The sequence below is a fragment of the Triturus cristatus genome, chromosome 5_2, assembly GCF_964204655.1.
Source record: "Triturus cristatus chromosome 5_2, aTriCri1.1, whole genome shotgun sequence".
NCBI lineage: Eukaryota > Metazoa > Chordata > Amphibia > Caudata > Salamandridae > Triturus > Triturus cristatus.
This window is the reverse complement of record NC_140588.1, coordinates 757,707,413-757,727,679: the sequence shown is the minus strand read 5'-3', so window position 1 is coordinate 757,727,679 and position 20,267 is coordinate 757,707,413. Positions and strand designations below refer to the sequence as shown.

General features: G+C 48.0%; 1 protein-coding gene across 2 annotated transcripts in view; it reads right to left on the bottom strand.

The window, feature by feature from the left end:
• Positions 1-20,267, bottom strand: part of LOC146829228 (UAP56-interacting factor-like) — an 801,405-nt gene that overhangs the window by 221,033 nt on the left and 560,105 nt on the right. The gene's annotated exons all lie outside the window — the stretch shown is intronic.

The following is a 20,267-nucleotide window of genomic DNA, read 5'->3' as shown; positions in this document are numbered from 1 at the left end:
GTCCCTACCTGCTGCATCTTTACCTGGAAGGGGGGAGGCCTCCTGCTGCGCTGCGGAGGCGTGGGGCCCTACTCGTGATCCTGGCACTGACACTGTTCTTCCTCCCCACCTGCTTATCTTCACCTGTTCTTGTGGGGCCGCCCGTCTGGAGCGGAGGGCTCGGCTGCACGTACCGAGCAGCGGCGAACTGGGTTGTGCCTGGTCTGTGCATTGGTAGCGTTATTTGCTTGACCCCGGTCAACCTGACTGCATCCGCTGGCCCCAGGCTGTGTGGTCTGCTCCTGACTCCCCTGGTGCCACCATGGGCAGAACGGATAGGTCGGCGAGGCCCCCTGTCACCCAGACGAAAATGGATAGTTTCACTACCTCGGAGGGTGGGGCGACCGGGGGAGCTCTGGAGCTGGAGCCTCCCTTATCCGCTGACTTGTCCACTATTCTACAGGCCATCCAGGCCTCGCAAACCTCGGTCGAAGTTAAGATTGCAGAGGTGCGCGTGGACGTGACCCTCATCCGGCAGGACCTCCGGAACGCCACGGCCCGGATCAAGGAAATTTCAAGGATGATGTCCAACAACTCAAGGGGCAGGTGGCCAGTCTCCAGTCGCGTACGCAAGAACTGCACCGCCAGGCGGAGGACGCAGAAAACAGGTCCCGGCGCAATAATCTCCGCCTGGTAGGCTTCCCGGAGGGGGTGGAGCAGGGTCGCGCGGCGGGCTTCCTGGAGAAGTGGTTAAGATCGTGGGTCCCCGAGGGCTCGGTTTCTCCATGGTTCGCGATTGAGCGGGCCCATCGCTCTCTCGCGTCCAAACCGCCACTGGGCGCAGCCCCACGGCCAGTCTAATGAGGGTCCTTAACTTCAAAGATCGAGACGCCATTTTGTCTGAGACTCGCAAGCAACAGCGGCTCCATTATGAAAACCACACAATCATGATCTTCCCTGATTACACCCGTGAGGTCCAGGGCCAACGCCGCTCCTTCAGCGAAGCTAAACAAAAATTGAGGGCACTCAACTTCCAGTATAGGATCCTTTTCCCGGCAATCCTGTGAGTAGTGTTCGCTAATAAGACCATGTTCTTCAACAATCCTACGGAGGCCTGGGCGACGGAGGAGCACCCTCTGCACATTGCTAACCAGCCATCCCTTGTATGGGGTGGACGGGGAGCCTATTCGACCCGCACCCTTCACTCCCCAGCCTCAGTGTAACCGTTCACGCAGGCATCGCGGTCAGAGGCGGGCCAGGTCGGATTCCCCGCTGGGCCAATCCCCACGACAACCAATACTGCTCTCTGATGGTTCATCAGCCGGGAGACGCTCTGGCTCCTCTGGACATCTGGACCGTGTGAGTGCCTCGCTGCGGCCTTCTCCGATCGATCTCCCGGACACGGATCTCTCCCACAGCCCGATGCTCCTGAGGGACCCTGCTTGAGGGGGGTCTCTGCCTGCCGGGCCTGTCTCCGCAGCCGGAGACGGCCCCCCACACATCTGAAACATTTCTTCCTTTCTGATGAACTCGTTCAAGCACATCCTGACAAGAGGAGGGGCCCTCCATGCTTTCCCATTTCCAAGCGTTGTAGCTTGAGTGTTCATTCACTAGTTTATTGTTAGGACGACAGATGCTGCCGCTCCTGAAGTATAGGGTGGGGAGGAATCAGGGGGGCGGGGCCGTTGCCCCGAATGTTTTTCCTAATTTTGTTTATCTTGTTTTTTAAATTTTGTCTCACCAGCATTCACACAACACTAACCGGCGCACACATGTAGACTCCGCTCCTGCAACCTTGGTATGCCCGGCAATGTCTGCCTCTACTACCACGCTTCCCCCTTGTGGACCCATTACCGTACTATCACACCCGATATGCCTGACGCACCATCGCTAACCACCTCCCTTTGTATCATGTCTTGGAATGTTAATGGTCTCCTGGACCGTTTCAAGCGCATGGCTGTCCTACGGTACGCACAGCGTCTGGGGTGGACATTCTGTTGCTGCAGGAAACACACCTGTTGGGGAACCACTGCCCCTTTTTGGCGTGATATGGTATGACAGAACCTGGCATTCGGGGTTCACTCCTGGCTCTCGCGGGGGTGGCAATTATGGTGAAACGCTCCCTTCCCCTTGTGACAGTACGGACGACCCTCGATGCCCAGGGCACCTTGGTGGCCCTTAGTGGCACGCTGAATGGTCATCTCCTCAACCTCATATCACTTTATTCCCCTCCTGCGATGGTGACAACCGCCCTAGCCAAATCCGCAAGCCTTCCGGCTTCCTTGCCTCTCGGTTCCACTTTCCTTGGGGGCGACTTCAATGCAGTCTCCGCACCTGACCTAGACACAACTGGCCCCCCCTCCCCTAGTAGGGTTGCACACGCAAAACAGCTGGCGGCTTGAGCTGCATCCCTGGGTGTATGTGATGCCTGGCGAGTTTGGCACCCGCATTCTAAACACTTTACACAAACCTCAGCAGCGCACCACACTCAAGCGCATCTACGCCATCTTTGTTCCATCAACGGACTGCCTCCTGATTCAAGACGTCTCAATTTTCCCAAGAGGAATCTCCGACCATTCCCCAGTGATGCTCCGTATGGGTCCCCCCGCCGCCTTTGCCCGTCAAACATGGAGGCTATACGTCTGGTTCCTTCAGGACAACGTTTCGGAAGGTGGTGGGGCGGGAACTCAAGTAGTACTTTCTTTCTAACGAGGGGTCGGTCTCCTCGTCGGGAACCCTATGGGAAGCGGGCACGGCCACTAATAGAGGGGTCGCTAAGGGCCAGCTCATGATCCAACGGCAAGCCCAATTGGACCAAAATTACCACGCGGGAGGTGTGGGTTCTGTGCCTGGAGCGCACCCCGGCCCGATCCCTTGACGCTACCGATACGAGACTTCTAACCCGGCTTCGCGCAGAGATCAGGCAGTTGTCGCTGGATGTGGCCAAATTCCTTTGCCGTTCATCCGTGGCCAGGGTGTACGGTTGGGGTGATGATAACGGGTTGCTCCTTCCCACCTTGCTACATAACCGAGGGCGAATCGCATCATTCCCGAGATTGTGGCATGGGATGGTTTCGCTGTACCGCTCCCCTATGGATATGGCCCAGGCCTTTGCCATCTACTACCATCAGCTCTATGAGGCCAGACCTCCTACCCTCTCTCTCTCTCGGATTTGATGGCGGTGGTAGCCTCCCATGTGTGGGCCTCACCGTCCAAGCTGACCTTGATCGAGGAGGCGACCAGTGTGGGTTCATGCCCTCGCGTGGCAGCCGGCATTGTCTTCGTAGACTGCAATCCGCTCTGGCCCACTGTCATCTCCTAACGCCATACCTGGCGATTCTCCTGGTAGACTTCAAGAAGGCCTTCGACTCGGTGGATTGGGGGTTTCTTGGAGACATATTGGAGAGGATGGGCCTCGGTCCCCGGTTCCGAGCCATGGTCGGGGTGCTGTACGCCTCTCCGAGAGCACGAGTCCTTGTGTATGGGGTCCTATCGGAACCCTTCTCTATTCGCAGGGGAACGAGGCAGGGCTGCCCACTTTCCCCTCTGCTCTTCGCTTTGGCATGGAGCCCTTGGCATCCCTGATGTGGTCGTGTGAGCACGTGCGGGGTGGGAATGGCACAACGCCGAGCCGGACAAAATTGCCTTATAAGCGGACCACGTCCTCATCTACTTAGCGGATGCTGTCCAGTCGGGACCACATTGTCTTCGCATTTTCCACTCCTTCGAACGGGACTCCAGCTAAACCCCGATAAATCGATTCTGGTCCCCCTTCATCTGTCCAGAGAATGCTTTGATTGGCAATCTGTAATACCTCTTCGCCGTCAATCCTTTAAATATTTAGGGATCTGGATGACCCTGCTCCTTGAGCTGAGCTGGGTCCTCAATGTTACTCCTCTGGTGAAACGTGCCAAGGCACACCTCCAGAAGTGGCAGTTGCTGTCCCTGAACCCCATGGGAATGGAGGCCATTTTTTAAATGATGGTCCTCCCCCGCTTCCTCTACGTCCTTCAAAACACCCCTTGTGTTTTCCTATAACTTGGTTCCGCAACCTAGATTGTATAATCTCCAGGTTTTTGTGGGGAAAAGGTAGGTCCCGACTGGCGCTGAGTACCTGTAGGATTCCTTAGTTTGACAGGGGCCTAGGAATGACTCATCCATATTTATATTAACTTACTACGCAACTTCTCTCCTTACACGATTGGTTCAACGGGGGTTGGTCGGACCCGGCTATAGGTTTGAGTTGGGAGAGCTGGGCCTTGCTCAGATTCAGTCTATGATGTAAGGAGCCCCTATTTCCACTCGCCTTCTCGATGTGACGCGCTTGGTGTTGCTGGCCTGGAGGGCTGCACTGCAGCACACCAAGTGGACGTACACGCTAACACAGTGTACTCCGTTGTGGAATGGGACCTGGCTCAAAGAAGTGAACGAACTGCAGGGTTTCAGGGCTTGGGACCTCATAGGTACTTCGCAGCTGGGAGACGTGTGGGTGGGGGACCATTTGCGTTCCTTTGGAGACCTCCAAAATAGATTCTCACTACACCAGTCACAATTTTAAAGGTACCTGCAGCTATGACACGCCCTCCGCTCACACCTTACAACGGGTACACGGCTCCCCGACCACAGCCCACTTGAAGCTCAGATAATGTTTGGAGACCTGGGGAGGTGTGGCATCTCACGCATCTATTGAACACTGATTAATAATACTCCCACCTCCTTGGACCGACTGCGGGCTCAGTGGGAGGACTGGGTTGGCCCCCTAGAGGAGGAGGACTGGCGTGATGCTGTTATGGCCCCAAGAACAGTCACCGCATCCGCTAGGCTGCGCCTGGTCCAGCTCTATTTACATGCAGCTTATCTCACCCCGGCGCGCCTCCATCAGGCTGGGTTTAGTTCGACCCATGCCTGCACTAGATGCGGTCACAACCCGGCGGACTTCCTTCACATGGTATGGGCCTGTTCCGACCTGGCGCGGTTCTGGAAGGAAATAGAGGAAGAGCTTACTGAAATCTTGGGGTGGGAGGTTCCACACGACCCTAAGCAGACACTCCTGGGTATTACAGACGGGTTGGACAGGTCTAGGAACGAGAAAGTATTTCTAACTACAGCATTGGTGGTCGCTAAGAGGGACATTGCGGCCTCCTGGAAATGTCCGGAGTCCCTGATTATCAGAAGATGACGGGCTGGTGCGCCACGCAGGAGAAGGTTATGTACGAAGCACGTGGGTGCCCCAAGAAATATCGCAAACTGTGGGGTTGATCGTTGGGGAACTATCTATTTGTCACATAACGGTATTTAATGGTATCTGTCAGATGGGTTGTGCAGAGTCTTATATGCAATCCAAAACTTTTATGGGTCTATGATGTAATGCTGGTGTATTCCTTTACAAAATCAAATTTGTTTATAAAAAAAAAATAATTCCTGGCTTGGAGAAGCAACATTATCGCTGCCGTAGGGGACAAACATTGGAATACCTCGCATAGCACGTCAAGGGTGCATAGATAAAATTCAGTGCTGGCAACAGCTGTTGGAGAGGCAGCCGGTGCTGTAGTTGATATCTAAGCGCCAATGGTGGAGCTGAAGTTCAACTCGGTTGAAAAAGGCATCTACGGATCCTTGAGGAATGCATGTGTCAAGATGGGAATACGCCGAGGACAGTCTCGAGCATGGGACCGCAGTGGTTACAGCCTGGAGTCTAAGTCCGCTGGGTTCTCTATTAGAGGTGTCAGACAGATGTCCAACTCGCATTCTCCTCTGCAAAACAGGCATTGGAAAACAGGTACGATGCAGTCTTCAAAGACTGGTCTGAACGATAAGAAGCACTTAGTTCCCGGAGGCGAGGTGCACCCAGATATTGTACCATGCGCTCATGGTAATCTCTCTCCAGGAGAGCTTTTGCCATCTCGCTGGTGGTTGGTCCGTCCATTGCGTAGCAGGTAAACGAGTCAGGATTCCAGCTATTGCAAGCCGGATCAGAGGAAGACCCCCGAAAATGCTTCCAAATAGGAAGTGTATAAAGTTAGGGATAACTCCGAGGATTGTTTGAAAGGTGCTAAGGAATCCTGACTCTATGGTCCTAAATAGGTGTAAACTACCACTCGCATCTGAGATATTAAAGATATGACCCACCATTTCTACGAAATGTAGGGGGCAGTTTGTACGAATTAGCGCCTGTATCTCAGTCGAGGTCCTTGCGATTTGAAGTTGAAAGGTTTCTCGAGCGGAGATTAAGGGTACGGTCTGCTGTAAAAGCATGGCTTTCATTCTGCTCCGAGCATCAAATTGTAAAAAAAGAAACATTCAGTGAAGGCCATAGCGGCGCCTCCCGGACTATTTGTCGGAGGAAATAATACTTTCATACAGCAAGTCACCCTGGTGTTCACGGTGACCAGATAGGCGATGCCCGGAAGCATACCACAGCAACCCTGATCATTCAGCATCAAGTAACTCCCATTTGTAAGCAACTCTAACAACTGCATGATCACGGCAGCTGGAGTTCCTTTCATATGGCAAGACAGATTCGCTATTGAACCATTACATGCTCCGTGCAAAACAATATCTTGGCATATGAGAGAACAGATTAAAGCATGCTTGTAATTTGTATCACTAAGAAACATTTCTCGATCCCCACTCCAGCATCAAAATCTATATGGTAAATCACAGGAATTCTTAATGTATTCTTTACCCAATTTTTCATATCTCCTGCCTTTTCTCAAGGCAATAGTGAAACTGAAAGGTCACGACCGGAAGAGTAATTTGGCCATTAAGTAGCCATTCTGTTGATGGTAATTCCGCCACTATGAAAGGTAGCCTATCCAGTTTTTCAATTTTCAGCAATGTATATTTAGCTCCCCTTTGTGCCATTTCTATCTGTGTATCAGTTAGATTGTGTTCTGAAAGCCGAGACATACGGTTTATAACACGGCACGAAGCCTGCACGCAAAGATTGCAGCGTCCAGCTCAATAACATAATAGAACGTAACTGAGATTGGCCGTGTTGTAATATGGTTAAATCCTGTTCCAGTATGTCGCCCAGATATAATGTTGCCCAGTGAAGATATCCTGGAGGTCAAACTTGTTAACCCATTATCTACCACAGCTAAAGCTTTTTCTAAGTTTATATGGTCTATGTTCCGTATTCTAACAACAGCTTCTTGTTGGGACATCTTCCAGTTTTCATTATAGGCAGCATAAATGCCTGCACATATGAAACGTTTTTGACGTTGTTTCCTGGGTCCTTGGATAAAGTCCCTAAGATCCATGTCATGTGGGAGTAAAGATAAGTGTTGTTTCACTTCTTCAAGTGTTGAGGTTTCTAGCCAATCAAGGCACAGCTTCCCAACACTACAGGATGTCACTACCCCTGGATGTTCTCTCTATACATAACGTGGGTCTGGCCAATGGATACTGAGTCCCTCGGTGGTGTTCAGAAATCGCTTATGACATATGTTCGTGTCTAAGGGCCAACCACCCACTCCTTCCAATTTGAGTGTGTTCTATTTTACTTTAGTATGACATCTACTATGGCCCCTTGTTTTGTAGTTGAATACTGCCACCCCTGTGTTGGAAACCTAGGAGTGTTCAGGTCCTTGTTCTTGGCTAGACCAAGACAGGATGTCTGTTGCACAGTATCATTTAAAAAGATCATCTGCTGTGGAATGAGGCATGCTCTAAATAGTGCCTCTGTACCCTAGACTTGCCAGTCCCTCGAACCCCAAATTAATTTTGAGTCAATTTCGTCTTTCCATAGGTTGAAACCCTGTTTACACAATTGGGCCAAAAAGGAAGCAGAGTAAATCTGTTTAGTGTTTGTCGACATAATTTTCACGGCTGATGTTGGTGCAACCTTATAGTAGTACGAGGCTGGATCTGTGGTTTTAAACCCTGAAAAGTATGAACATTTCTGTGGAAACGCTTGTGAACTACTTTTTGATGGTGTTGGGCAATGTTCCCACTGATGGTACTCAAAAACATTCCTAGCTGACATGGATTTGTGCAGGAAATTATGACCATAATGTTGGTAAGAGTACAATGTGTCATAATCTGAAGAACCTTCTAACATTTCATTATTAGAAAATGCAGCAGTTCTCTAAATCAGACATGTTATTGATTGTTTCAGTGTCCCAATCAGAAAATGTACTTGAGGTAATGATATCACTTTTTTTAAAAATTTATATATTAAATTTTTATTGTTGAGTATTCAAGTGACCTATATGATATAAAATAGTATAGATGTATTCATAGTCAACATACAAATTAACGTTCAAACAACCCGTGGCCGTATTTATACAGTGATGGTTACCTTACCGGCAAGCTCGGCTAGCGAATGCTATACATGTGCACATATCAGAAAAATACATTGCATCAGTCTGATGAAGGAGAAGCAGTTCGGGGATTGTGCTCTCTCGCACCTAAATACTGCAACAGGGATTCCCAAACATCTTTAGTTCTAGATGTGGTCAGGAGTTCCTCAGCATATAACGTCAAGGTGTCACAGCAATATACCATATCCATCAACTATAGCTCAATTTTTGGGTTGAACTTGCTGTCCCATACCATGGCCACTCTCCTTTTGGCGAGCATTAGCACTATTTTCACAAGACTACATATCTTTCCCTTTAGAGATGGTATTAAATGCAACAGGCATACTTGGGGGATGCTGCTAAGTTGTACACTAGACATTTCTTGTAATGTGTCAATGACCCTTCCCCAATATTCCCTCACCTTTCCGCATTCCCATGCAAGAAGTCTGCACCTGCCTGCCCGCACCGTTTACAGGTATTATCTCTTAAGCCATATTTAAATAACCTGTGTGGCTTGTGATACGTTTGGTGCAGATACCTGAAATATATGATGAGTAGGTTCAAGTTCCATGGCCCTATTGTGTGATAGCGGTGTCTCGTCTCTCGCAGCCCTATATAATGTAGTTATTCTATGTCTCGAGGGCTAATAAGTAGGGCATGTAAAGAGCACAATGTGGGGTGTTCAGACGGGAATGTGGGGTAACGCGCCTGCAGTGCTTTTTTTAATCTGTGTATTGTGAAAGTAAACAGTGGGGTTTGATTGTGCACTTAGCTAAGATCTTCTGTCGTTACAAAGGTGCCGTTTGGAAAAACGTCCTGCATTTTGTCAAGCCCTACAGATGTCAATATACGCAATGCCACCCGCTCATGTGTGACCAAGGCAGGTGTGTGGTGTGACGGCAGTAGAAGCGGGGATTAGAGTGGCAGTTTCGTCGCTCTCCGACCTACAGCTTGCCAGGCGGCAACCGTGGAATCAACTGAGTTAATTTCTTTCTTGGGCGTACCCCTTTGAGTGTGAGTCAGCATGGAACTTAGGGGTATAGGGTGCACATCTCCGCCTTCTACAGCTACGTGCGGGATAAAATCGTGTGTATTGTACCAATAATATGCTTATTGAGCTGGAGCGCACAGGTAGTATAAGTACATGCCGGTCTCTAATTCAGCAGCTGCGCAATGATGGGGCGCAGAGGTGCACCCGGCGGGAGACGAGCTGCCAAAGAGCGGTGTGCACGTTCCACTATCAGCATTCGTGATAGATTTTCCACCCTGAAAACCATCTGTAGCAATAGATTTTCCACCCCTAAAACCGTCTGTAGCAGAGATTCCACGTATGTTTCAAGACGGCCAGTGTTTGTGGACTTCGGCAGTCCAGCGATGCGAATGTTGTTGCGCCGAGATCAAGCCTCCAAATCCTTGTTCTTGGCCTGTATCACGGCCAGCACTTTTTCCATGGCGTGGGTTTTCTCGGCTGTTTGTTGTAGGCCATCCTCGGCGTCCGATATGCGGGTTTCCGCTTCGCCCAGCTGCACCGCGTGTTTGTCCAGCTTCGTGTACATATGATCCATTCTGAGGTTGAGAGTATCTATCTTGCCGTCGATTGAATGCAAACTCTTCTGCACAGCGATAAGTGTCTTTTCAATGGCAGCTAGGGTGTCCAAAGGAGCGTCAGCTTCTGAGTCCGAGGCAGCTTGTTGTGGTTATTTGCTGGACTTACGTGGTCCGAATGTCAGGCGAGGTGGATTCCGTTCGGACTTCCCCATCTTCAAGCCTGTCTGCTACAATTCTCCGAGCGGTGGGGAGAGACAGCGCCACAAGCAGCAGACCAAGTGTACTTAGTATAGGAATGAGGCAGCTACCGGCCCACCGCAGTATCAGCGTTCGGGTGGTGTGGCCGTCACAGCGCACAGAGAAGAAGGTATGGGCAGTTCCAAGTGCCCCTATGTGTGCTCAGTCTCCGGTGGGGGCAGGCAGCGACAGTAGTGGCCGCGCCTGACGCATATGCGGTCTCACAGACCCAAAGTCACTCTATAGTTCACTGGTGTGAATCCCAATGCAGACGTGCACTCCAAAGGAGCGGCAGGCGCAGCGTGAGGAAGTGCTCTGCTCCTTACGCAGGCGGGACAAGGCGCTGCATGCCGATCTTTGCGCTGCCACCTAAAAGTGCCAGACAGAGTCTGCACAGGTCTTCTAGTTTGTGCTCTGCGCTCCGGGCACCCTTAGCCGCCGGCCGGCACTCGGTGTAGGCAGTTCAGATCAGGGAAGCCACCGAGCCAGTTTACCTTCACCACATGAGTCGTAGAGGCACCAGTGCCGCTCAGTAGTTATAATTCAGGGGCCCACCATGCGACAAATCCTCTGCCTGGGTCGCATTATGCCCAGGAGCGCAGCCGGCATCGCAGTCCCCAGTCCTTTGCTCTGCAATGCGCGCCCCTTCGCTCGCTCCAGTATCGCCGCTCTGTGGCTACACATGCACTCGGGGGTCCTCCGGCCCAAAACTCTACCGTCTCGGCGCGGCAGGTTTTTCACTCACCAGGGGTGCGTGTGCAGTCTATTTCAGGCTGATCTCCGCTGGGTGCCAGAAGGATACACTGCTGGCCACCGACGCAGGGCGCGCCGGTCATCTGTAGTTCCGAGCTCAGGGCACTAGACTCACAGCGGCACCATCTTGAGACCCCAGCCTCGTCGCAGATTTTCTTTTCTTTGCCCCCTATTGCAGGCAGCCGCTGCTACCAGACGCAGATCCTCGAACGCAAGGTACACTCCGCAGTCTATTCGTGAGGTTTGTGGGTGATAAACAAGGCAGGAACAGCAGGATTTTTAATGACTATTGTCTCCGTCCGGCGGAGCGTTTTCACGCCGCCATCTCGCCAAGCACCCTCTAGCGCCCCCGGTAATGTTATCACTTAATGAAATCTTAAATACATGATTAATTTTTAAAAGTTCGGTCAGGCTGAATATGTTAAAATCAACGTTGTCCCATACTATACCATCCGGTATAGGAACTGCTGTAATGTTCACTGATGAAAAGTCTCTTTGTTCAAGATGTGATGATGGATGTGGCTTCAGTAGGATGTTGACCTTTTGGGCTGTAGAACTTTGTTGAAGATAGTGTCCATTAATAAGCATACTAAAAGTTAGTACTAAGCCTAGCCAGAAAAGAAAAAACAATATCCCAGAAAAAATTACCCAGAGTTCTATCCAAGGTGATACAAGGTATGTCTTTTGAAGAAAGTGAAAAAAGTTATTTAATTGTTGCTTGAATGGTGTTTTGGCTGGCGTCGTTTCCGGCTCGCTTGGATCTATAGAACACGTATCAAAGTTAATGAAATCGCCAGAAGCAGTTCGATCAATTGTAGGAATTGCATAGGGATTAGTTGAAATGTTATTTTCCTCTCGAGGAGGCATGTTGATGCAGACGTCTGTATGAGGTCTAATTGCAACTTGTGAATTAGTCTGACGTTCATTTGGAATTTAAATGTCTGGTTCAAGTGGAACAAGTTCCATAGCATTGTTGCGTAGTCCTTCATTCCTTACAGGTGGCTCTTCAAACGTGATGAGTCTTTGTTTGAACTTCTTGGATTTTAGCTAGTGGAGGGCGTCTGCTACAGCGGAGCCCACGAGGCCTACTGTTTAGTATCAGCTACATAGTGTGGTTTAATTAAGTCGATTGAGACAAATCTTTTCTCCTTTTTTCCCACAAGAGGGGGAAGCAGCACCGCTCTTGTTCCGTGTACTGCAAGGACTGGTACAGGTTTCTGTATGAATGTCCAAATTCCTTTTTGGCCGCAATTTTCTCTCTGACCAGATCCCCTACTTTTGGGATACAGACAGGTCTTGCCGTGACCACCTTGACTTCTTCAGTGGTGGTCTGCTTTAGATGGACATTGCTTTGTTTTGTCCTGAATTCATTTAGATCCTGTAAAACAGCCAAACGATCATAGATATCAAAAGGTTTTTCATCCATCACTGCGCCTTCACCATCAAGATCAGGTACCCACATTCGTGTCCCAAAGAGTACTTCATATGGAGTGACACCCCCTAGAGAGTTTCTTGGCTGGTTGTTTAACGCCCGCTGTACCCCATGAAGGTGTGAGACCCAACTACCGCCCTTGCCTGATACCCTAGCTGTTAAAGATTACTAAAGTCCCGGTTTTTCCTCTCCACAACCGAATTTCTCAGGATGGTACGGAGAGGAGTACTGCAATGCTATGCCCATTCCTTCCATGGCCTCTTTGTAAGCCCAAGAGCTAAATGCAGGGCCGCTGTCAGAATGTAACGTGCTAACTGCGTATGTGCCGATAAAGACTTGCAAATCTTTGATAAAAGTTCGCGCGTCAGCCGACCGCGGAGGCCATAACCATAGGAATCTCGAGCAGGAATCCACTGCAACCATGATATATTTGTAAGACCTGTCCGTTTGTAAGGGGTCGCATTGGTCCAAGTACACACATGCGAGAGGTTTGTCTGATTTTAATAATGGTGTCTCCGCTGGTTTTGCCATCGTGGAGCCTTTCATCTGCTGACAGATGTCGCAATTCAAGACATAGTCTTTAGTTTGCTTAGTTAATCCTGGCCACCAATAGCGCTGTTTCAGTAAAGAAATAGTCGCTGTAACGCCTGTGTGTGCGCAGAGCCCAAACCCTCGTGTCCAGCTAGTATTGCCTACGATCCATATTTGGTATTACTCTTTCCCCACTCAAGGAATCTGAGCATATGGAATGTTTTGTGCATCTAACTTGTAGGAGTATTTGAGTGGAAATTGTTTAGATACTGCTGTGCTGCCTTTGCGTGATGCAATGACAGCTACCATACTATCTCGGTCTATTCTCGTTTTTGAACGAGTGCAGCTACGGAAGCCGTGCCAACAGCCCTATTTGCGGCTTCATCAGCCAATGAATTCCCTGCAACGTGAACGCAATCACGTTGATGACTCAGTGTATGGATCACGTGAGTCCTTGGTAGCTCGTTTTTTAACTCTGCAACCTGTTCCCACAGCATTTTATGCTTAATTGTGCCACGTTTCGCATACTTAAACCTGTTTTGTTCCCAATGATGTACGACTGTACACAGTAAAAGGAATCACACACGATTAGTGTGGGGAATTCGTGATCCGTATTTACAAGTGCCAGTATTAGTGCTTTTAACTCTGCCAACGGAGCCATGCCGTCTCATAGAGATTGCGTTTTTGTGCAACTGGGATGGAACTTGCCATCACGCACACACCGAACTGTATTGCTGCTTACTTCCTATGGCTGGTTGAGCAGATCCGTCAGTGTAAATAATATATTCAAACTGATCTAGAGGCAAGATTTCATGTGGTAGAGGATATTCTTGTTCCTATGCTTGAATGCTTGTGTTTTTAACCTGGATCAAATCTGTATGTGTCTGTTGCAGAATTAGCCCATTGTATCCATCTTGGATGTAAGGCTTTCGTATTTGGAATGCTGGCCTTTGTAACAGGTTCTAAAGCCGGTATCGGGGTTACGACAATAATGCGTTTCCCCTGAGCCTGTGACTTTCTCTTGCTACAGTAGTCTGAACAGCTGTCTGGATTTTTTCAGTTGAAGTGAATCGCATTTCTGAGTTTGTGTACAGGTGTGATTTGTATGCGATTGGTACTGTTTCTCCTTCATTAAAGGTCAAATAAGTGTACCCACATTGACCCACAATTATACGGATCACCAATTGGCATACATTTACGCGCGTTTGTAAGTGTTTGGAAGCAATCATGTCTTCCTGGAGTGAACGAAGAATATTAGTATGTTCTTGTGTCCAATTTGAGGCTGAAAAGTCAGGTTTTATTAAGTCGTAGAAAGGTTTTACCCTATGTGCGTAATCTAAAATGTATGTTCTTCTGAAAATTAGGAATCCTAGTATTGATTGTAAATTTTTTAATTATTTTGGAGGCTGGAGCAGCGCACATTTTTCTCAAAAGTTTGCTGCCAGACTTTTCCCTTCACTTGACAGCTCGTATCCCAAAAATAGGACAATGAGGTGGACTATGTTTGAATTTTTAAAGTTAAATTTGTAGCCATCTAAGTTGTCGTCCGTTAGAAAATTATCATCCATATAGGACAACGCTTCTTCATCACATTTTTTAAGTAACTTGCTGAAAATACCCCGGGGCTATTCTTATACCCTTGGGTGAATCAACAAAATTGCCGCTGTGAACCTAACGCACTGAATGCGGTCAGATACCTGCTTTCAGGCGCTATATTTTGGAAGAAAAATCCATTTGAGATATCAAGTGTTTTGTATTTTTTGCACACGTTATTCAATAATGCGGCACTATGTGCCTTTTGGACTGCAAATGTCTTTGTGCATGAGTTTAAATGTCTAATCTAAAACTAGACAATATGCATTGTCGGATTTAGATACGGGAAACAAAAGATTGTTCATTGACCCCCTGGTATTCAAGTTGATCCAAGATCACCCGGACCCGTTTTTCAGCTTCTTGCTTTTTTGGATATTGCCTCTGAGCAGTAGGTGAAACTTTAACGGGATCACGTGGTAGGTGGAGTCCTCATCCCACCCAACGTGATTTTTGTACAATGCTGGAGCTTGGGCTACTGCCCACTCCTTTGCATATGTATGTTTAAGGTGAACGGGAACGTGGTCGGAAAATGTAGGAGAAATTATACTTTCTCCCCTGGGGCACTCCATTACGAATGCAGGCAGCCAATCTTGTTCTGCTAACAGGATGTCATAACCAGATGATGAATTCTTCCCAAAAAGATCTTTTACTTTCCTGGGCTTGTCCCCCTCCATCCGGGTGTTTTTTCATATAACTTATGTGGGACACTCACCCTGGTGTCCGGTGTTTCCACCGTGACGTAATCATTCAAGTCCGCTGTCATCAGAAATTCCTTCAGGTTCTGGAGAGCTATTGTTACTTCTGCCGCACTGTCTAGCATCGTCAGAGCCCAGTCCCTGTTCAGAAGTTGTGTCCTCAATTCTGGGCATGTCTGATTTTCAGACCAGCAACTTTCTTTTTCTTAAATTGAGGTTTTGAGTTTTGCTTATCTTCTTTTTTAGAAGTAAAGTCTTAAGCGCGCTGCTCGTCTCTGGACTGTGTGCGCTCCTCTCTATGTTCTGACCGTGCTTCACTTTCAGAGCTTTAATTCGAGCCCTGAAAGACACGAGAGGAACGTGTATCAGTATCCCGATACCTGTCAGTTTCCTAATATTATCCCCATTCCCAAGGTTGTACCTCATTTCAGAGGGCTCCTGTGGAAGAGACCTACCTTGGGACTGAGATCTCTTGACTTTAGAGTTTTGTTTGTTATCATCCCACTTCTTTTTAGAAGTAGGTGTCTGCTTAGAAGTGTCATTTTTGGGACTGCCCAGTAGTTGAGGTTCTAAAAGGTTTTCACCCCTAACCATCCCTGCCTAATTCTGCATACGGAGTTTCAATTATTTTTGGTAGCTCATTCACCTGTTCTAATGGAGACAACTCCCACAGGCGTTGGCAGATTACCACTGATGCTGCTTCCCCTTTAATGTTAGCTAGGATTATGGCTGATACCTGGTTGTAGTTATTTAATAACTTCATCCCTAAGTTTAGGGCAGGCTCTGCTACATACACATTTTGTATTTGTCTTAATACATCTGGTATTACTGTGAATGAAGGAATACCAAGAGTGCTGGTATATATGGCAGTAAAGACTGTACCCCAAAAAGTACAATCCTCTAACTGTGGTGTAATCCCCAAGGTCAAGCAGATTTTTAACATTGTGTTTTTCAAATGGTGTTGTATTTGGGAATACTGCTTCTAACTGGGTTATTTTCTGAGCTACCCAGAAAGGAATTTGTTCACGTTTTGTGGGCAATTTACCCATTACCGCGTGTAATGTTTGTGGAATAATTTTAGTAGCTGTGCTCTGTGTAGGAGCTGCATTTGGTGTAGGTTGGACCGCAAGTGTCCACATGACGAATTGTGTCATGTTTCTGTAAAGTTTTATCAACTCTGTGTTGAACAAGCAATTCATCACGTGGCATTGTGTCAATGTCAGGATGTAGTGCATAGGTCGCTGATATCGGCCATGTTGCTCCTGGTCTTCCGAAAGGACCAAATCTTGTTCTTGTGTGGGGTAGGGCGCCATTACCCCAGAAAATATGTTCCTGGAAGCTAAGCGGAATTTCAATCTCCACAAACGGAGAGTAGACCACTGGGATATCTTCATGTGTGTAATAATGAAAAGTGATTGTTACAGCATTTTCTGCTGGGAATGTAACCCAGGAATAGAATGACTGTTTGGAAATCTTTGTGTGCCTCTATCACGAATATTACTACACCTCCTCTGGGTGGTAACCCATGTTTGATGCGTTTAACTGTCAATTTGTGTCTTACATTGGGTGCAATCTGTATAGCATTGGCATCTACTTCACCTCCTGAGATATTAAGTGCCTGGTCTAAATCTACTATTTTGGTAGTCATTGTGTTAAGACACTGAATAACTGTCCAAGGAAATTAAGATAAGGTGTTTTGCACAATTTTGGGAAAAATCTCCTTTCAAGCTTGATTAACCAACAGCCAATAAATAGGATATTTCGCCTACTCAGCTGTGGCGGACTTTGTGCCCACCCACTCCAGGCCGGAGTAGAGGTCTCTGAGAGTAAGCACGACTGAGCTAGTCAGATTCTACTGTTAAATAAGTACCAAACCAAACGGTGGCGCCATGTAGTGTAGTTCCTATAGTACCCTTTGCAGGACCTGCGCTTCTGGATAACGTACACTGTGGGTCGGGTGGTGGACTGACTAAGCACCCCCACCGGGTATGTTAGCCTGTTTTGCATTAGTTAGCTCACAGTGCCACTAGAATCTCCTTTTATCAGAGAGATTTGTTTTTGGCAACCTCAGAACACAACAAACCCTGATTCCTCAGACTTGTGGAAACAATATACTACTTTTCACCCAGTCACTCGTGCTTGCTCATTTTGTCTCAGAGAGATACACGTAAGAAACAGTCGAGCGTGTTTACAATAGGAATTTATTGTACTGTTCTTCTAGTGTAAAATATATGCGCTGCTACAACTGTTACACAGTAGCAGAGATATACGATCAGCAGTACAGTGAATAAAAAGGAATAGTACAGTTCTACCATTTTGCAATAGTCATGAACATATACATGAATATAAAATGCATTTATAAAATAGAGCACATACACCTACGATGCCTGTCTAGATATACCCAAGTGTACCTAGCATGTGAGTAGGTGTGAAAGAGCTAATAAGCCAAGGAGCCAAGAATCCAGCTAGGATTTAGTCGAACCCCATTACCTGAATAATGAGTGTGGGACCTCGTCCTAGTCTTGAGTTGGACACCCCACAAGGGATGTTTAGACCACTGTCAGCTGGAGCGACTGAATGCAGGAGCCTCAGCGTCTCCGATCAGTGTGTCGGCCTTAAAGTCTAGGTTCCCTCCAACTACTGATAGCAAGAGGTGCTGTATTTATACAGTTCTTGTGCGTGTGTTAGCCATTATTTAGAATGAGGATGACGTATGGGATTAAACCTTGTGCATAGATAGGAGGGGTGAAGTATACCCCCTGGATAGTATCCTAATAAATTATTCATATGTGCTAAGGATGACGTCTTAGCATTATTGATTGGGGAAACCCTTCCTCTGCATGGAACTAGGTGAAAGGTTTAGTCCATAAAAGGCGTCAATCCCTATGAGGCGTTCTGTCCCTATGAGGCGGCGGCGTTCTGTCCCTATGAGGCGGCGGCGTTCTGTCCCTATGAGGCGGCGGCGTTCTGTCCCTATGAGGCGGCGGCGTTCTGTCCCTATGAGGCGGTGGCGTTCTGTCCCTATGAGGCGGCGGCGTTCTGTCCCTATGAGGCGGCGGCGTTCTGTCCCTATGAGGCGGCGTTCTGTCCCTATGAGGCGGCGTTCTGTCCCTATGAGGCGGCGTTCTGTCCCTATGAGGCGGCGTTCTGTCCCTATGAGGCGGCGTTCTGTCCCTATGAGGCGGCGTTCTGTCCCTATGAGGCGGCGTTCTGTCCCTATGAGGCGGCGTTCTGTCCCTATGAGGCGGCGTTATGTCCCTATGAGGAGGCGTTATGTCCCTATGAGGAGGCGTTATGTCCCTATGAGGAGGCGTTATGTCCCTATGAGGAGGCGTTATGTCCCTATGAGGAGGCGTTATGTCCCTATGAGGAGGCGTTATGTCCCTATGAGGAGGCGTTTAGGAGGCGTTATGTCCCTATGAGGAGGCGTTATGTCCCTATGAGGAGGCGTTATGTCCCTATGAGGAGGCGTTATGTCCCTATGAGGAGGCGTTATGTCCCTATGAGGAGGCGTTATGTCCCTATGAGGCGTTATGTCCCTATGAGGCGTTATGTCCCTATGAGGCGTTATGTCCCTATGAGGCGTTATGTCCCTATGAGGCGTTATGTCCCTATGAGGCGTTATGTCCCTATGAGGCGTTATGTCCCTATGAGGCGTTATGTCCTTATAAAGTTTGTTCATGTGAAATGTAGGGGTGATGAAGTAGGGAAAGGGTACAATGTTACCTGGACCTATATAAGAGTACCTATATAAGAGTACCTATATGAAACATAACCCCCCTCTAGACAGTCTGGAGGATCCAGCGGTCTGATGTCTCTGACCACCAGTAGGCAGGTGAGGGCATATCCTGCCTCCCACTATAATGGTTGGAGGGCAAACTAAAGAGGCTTGGAGGCAGTGGCTTCCAGGAGGGGGATACTCACTCGACCGCTGGCCGTCTGTTACATATTGTCCATGGGACCCAGGTCGGGTAACTGGGAAGCCTGTTGGCCGTGGTGGCTAGGGAGGAATGGGCGCGGCTGGAGACCCCTTCTGTGGCCACAAAAGGAACAGAAGACAGATTGGAGTTGGCTAGAGATCATAGTCATGCCCAAGGACATGAAACCAAATAACTACCCTGAAATGGGGGGAGGAATGCCACCTGCCCCAAATACTGTAAAGCAGAATTATCTCGCTTATGAACTAGAGATTTGAATAATGGGTATGGATCGAGAATTCAAAAAGTACACCTCAATTCACTGTATGCCTTTTTCCAATTTATTAAATATTCCTTTGGGTGTAATATCAAAAATATATTATAGTTTGTAAAACAATATATATACAGAATACACATTTCATTTATGCTTTATTCTGCTTTTCATTTTTTTTTCTTTCTCTCTCACCCTTTACCATTCATAACTATCACGCACACCTCATCCACAACTCTGTCATTGAACAACTGTACTCATGCAACTGACAGACTAGAAACCAAAAGCCAACCAAATTAGGTATGTGAAACAAACGGAATAGCAGCAACATGTTTCATCTCAAAGAATTTGATCTAAACAGAAGAGATACCCTTTGCAAATTCATCAGAAAGAACCTTCAGCATTACAATTGTTTCTTAACATTACAATTATATGTTAAGCTCATTTGAACATTGATGGAAGGGTTTCCATATGCTGCACCACTTGAAGCGTCCAATTATTCCTGTCACGCAATATATAACCTGTAACTCACTGACTCTACTGATGTAGATGTCAAAACTACTTATACCTTCCGCGGGTCCCGAGCAACCTTGGACGAAGCCTGGTGGAGCTGTCCTTTGCAGCTATAGAGGAGTCTGGACCCTGGCCGTCACCTACCCAGCCGGTCATCTGACACTGTTCTCCTTGTGTCTCCTTCCCTCCCCCTCTTCCCTCCTCTGGGTTTCTTGATTCATACTTTGTAATCATGTATCCTGCAACTCGCTGATCCAACTGATGAAGACACCAAAACTGTTTTCACCAACTGCAGATACCCAGTGGAGCTGTCCCATGCAGCTATAGAGGAGTCTGGCCCCTGGCCGTCACCTACCCAGCTGGACATCTGACATTGTTTTCCTCGTCTGCCCGTTTAGTGTCTCCATGATCACCGTTACTCTTGCTATTCCTGACGAATTCCTGTAACATGGTTTCTTTGCCTGTGTTTTACTATGCTCTGGTAACGGTTTTAAT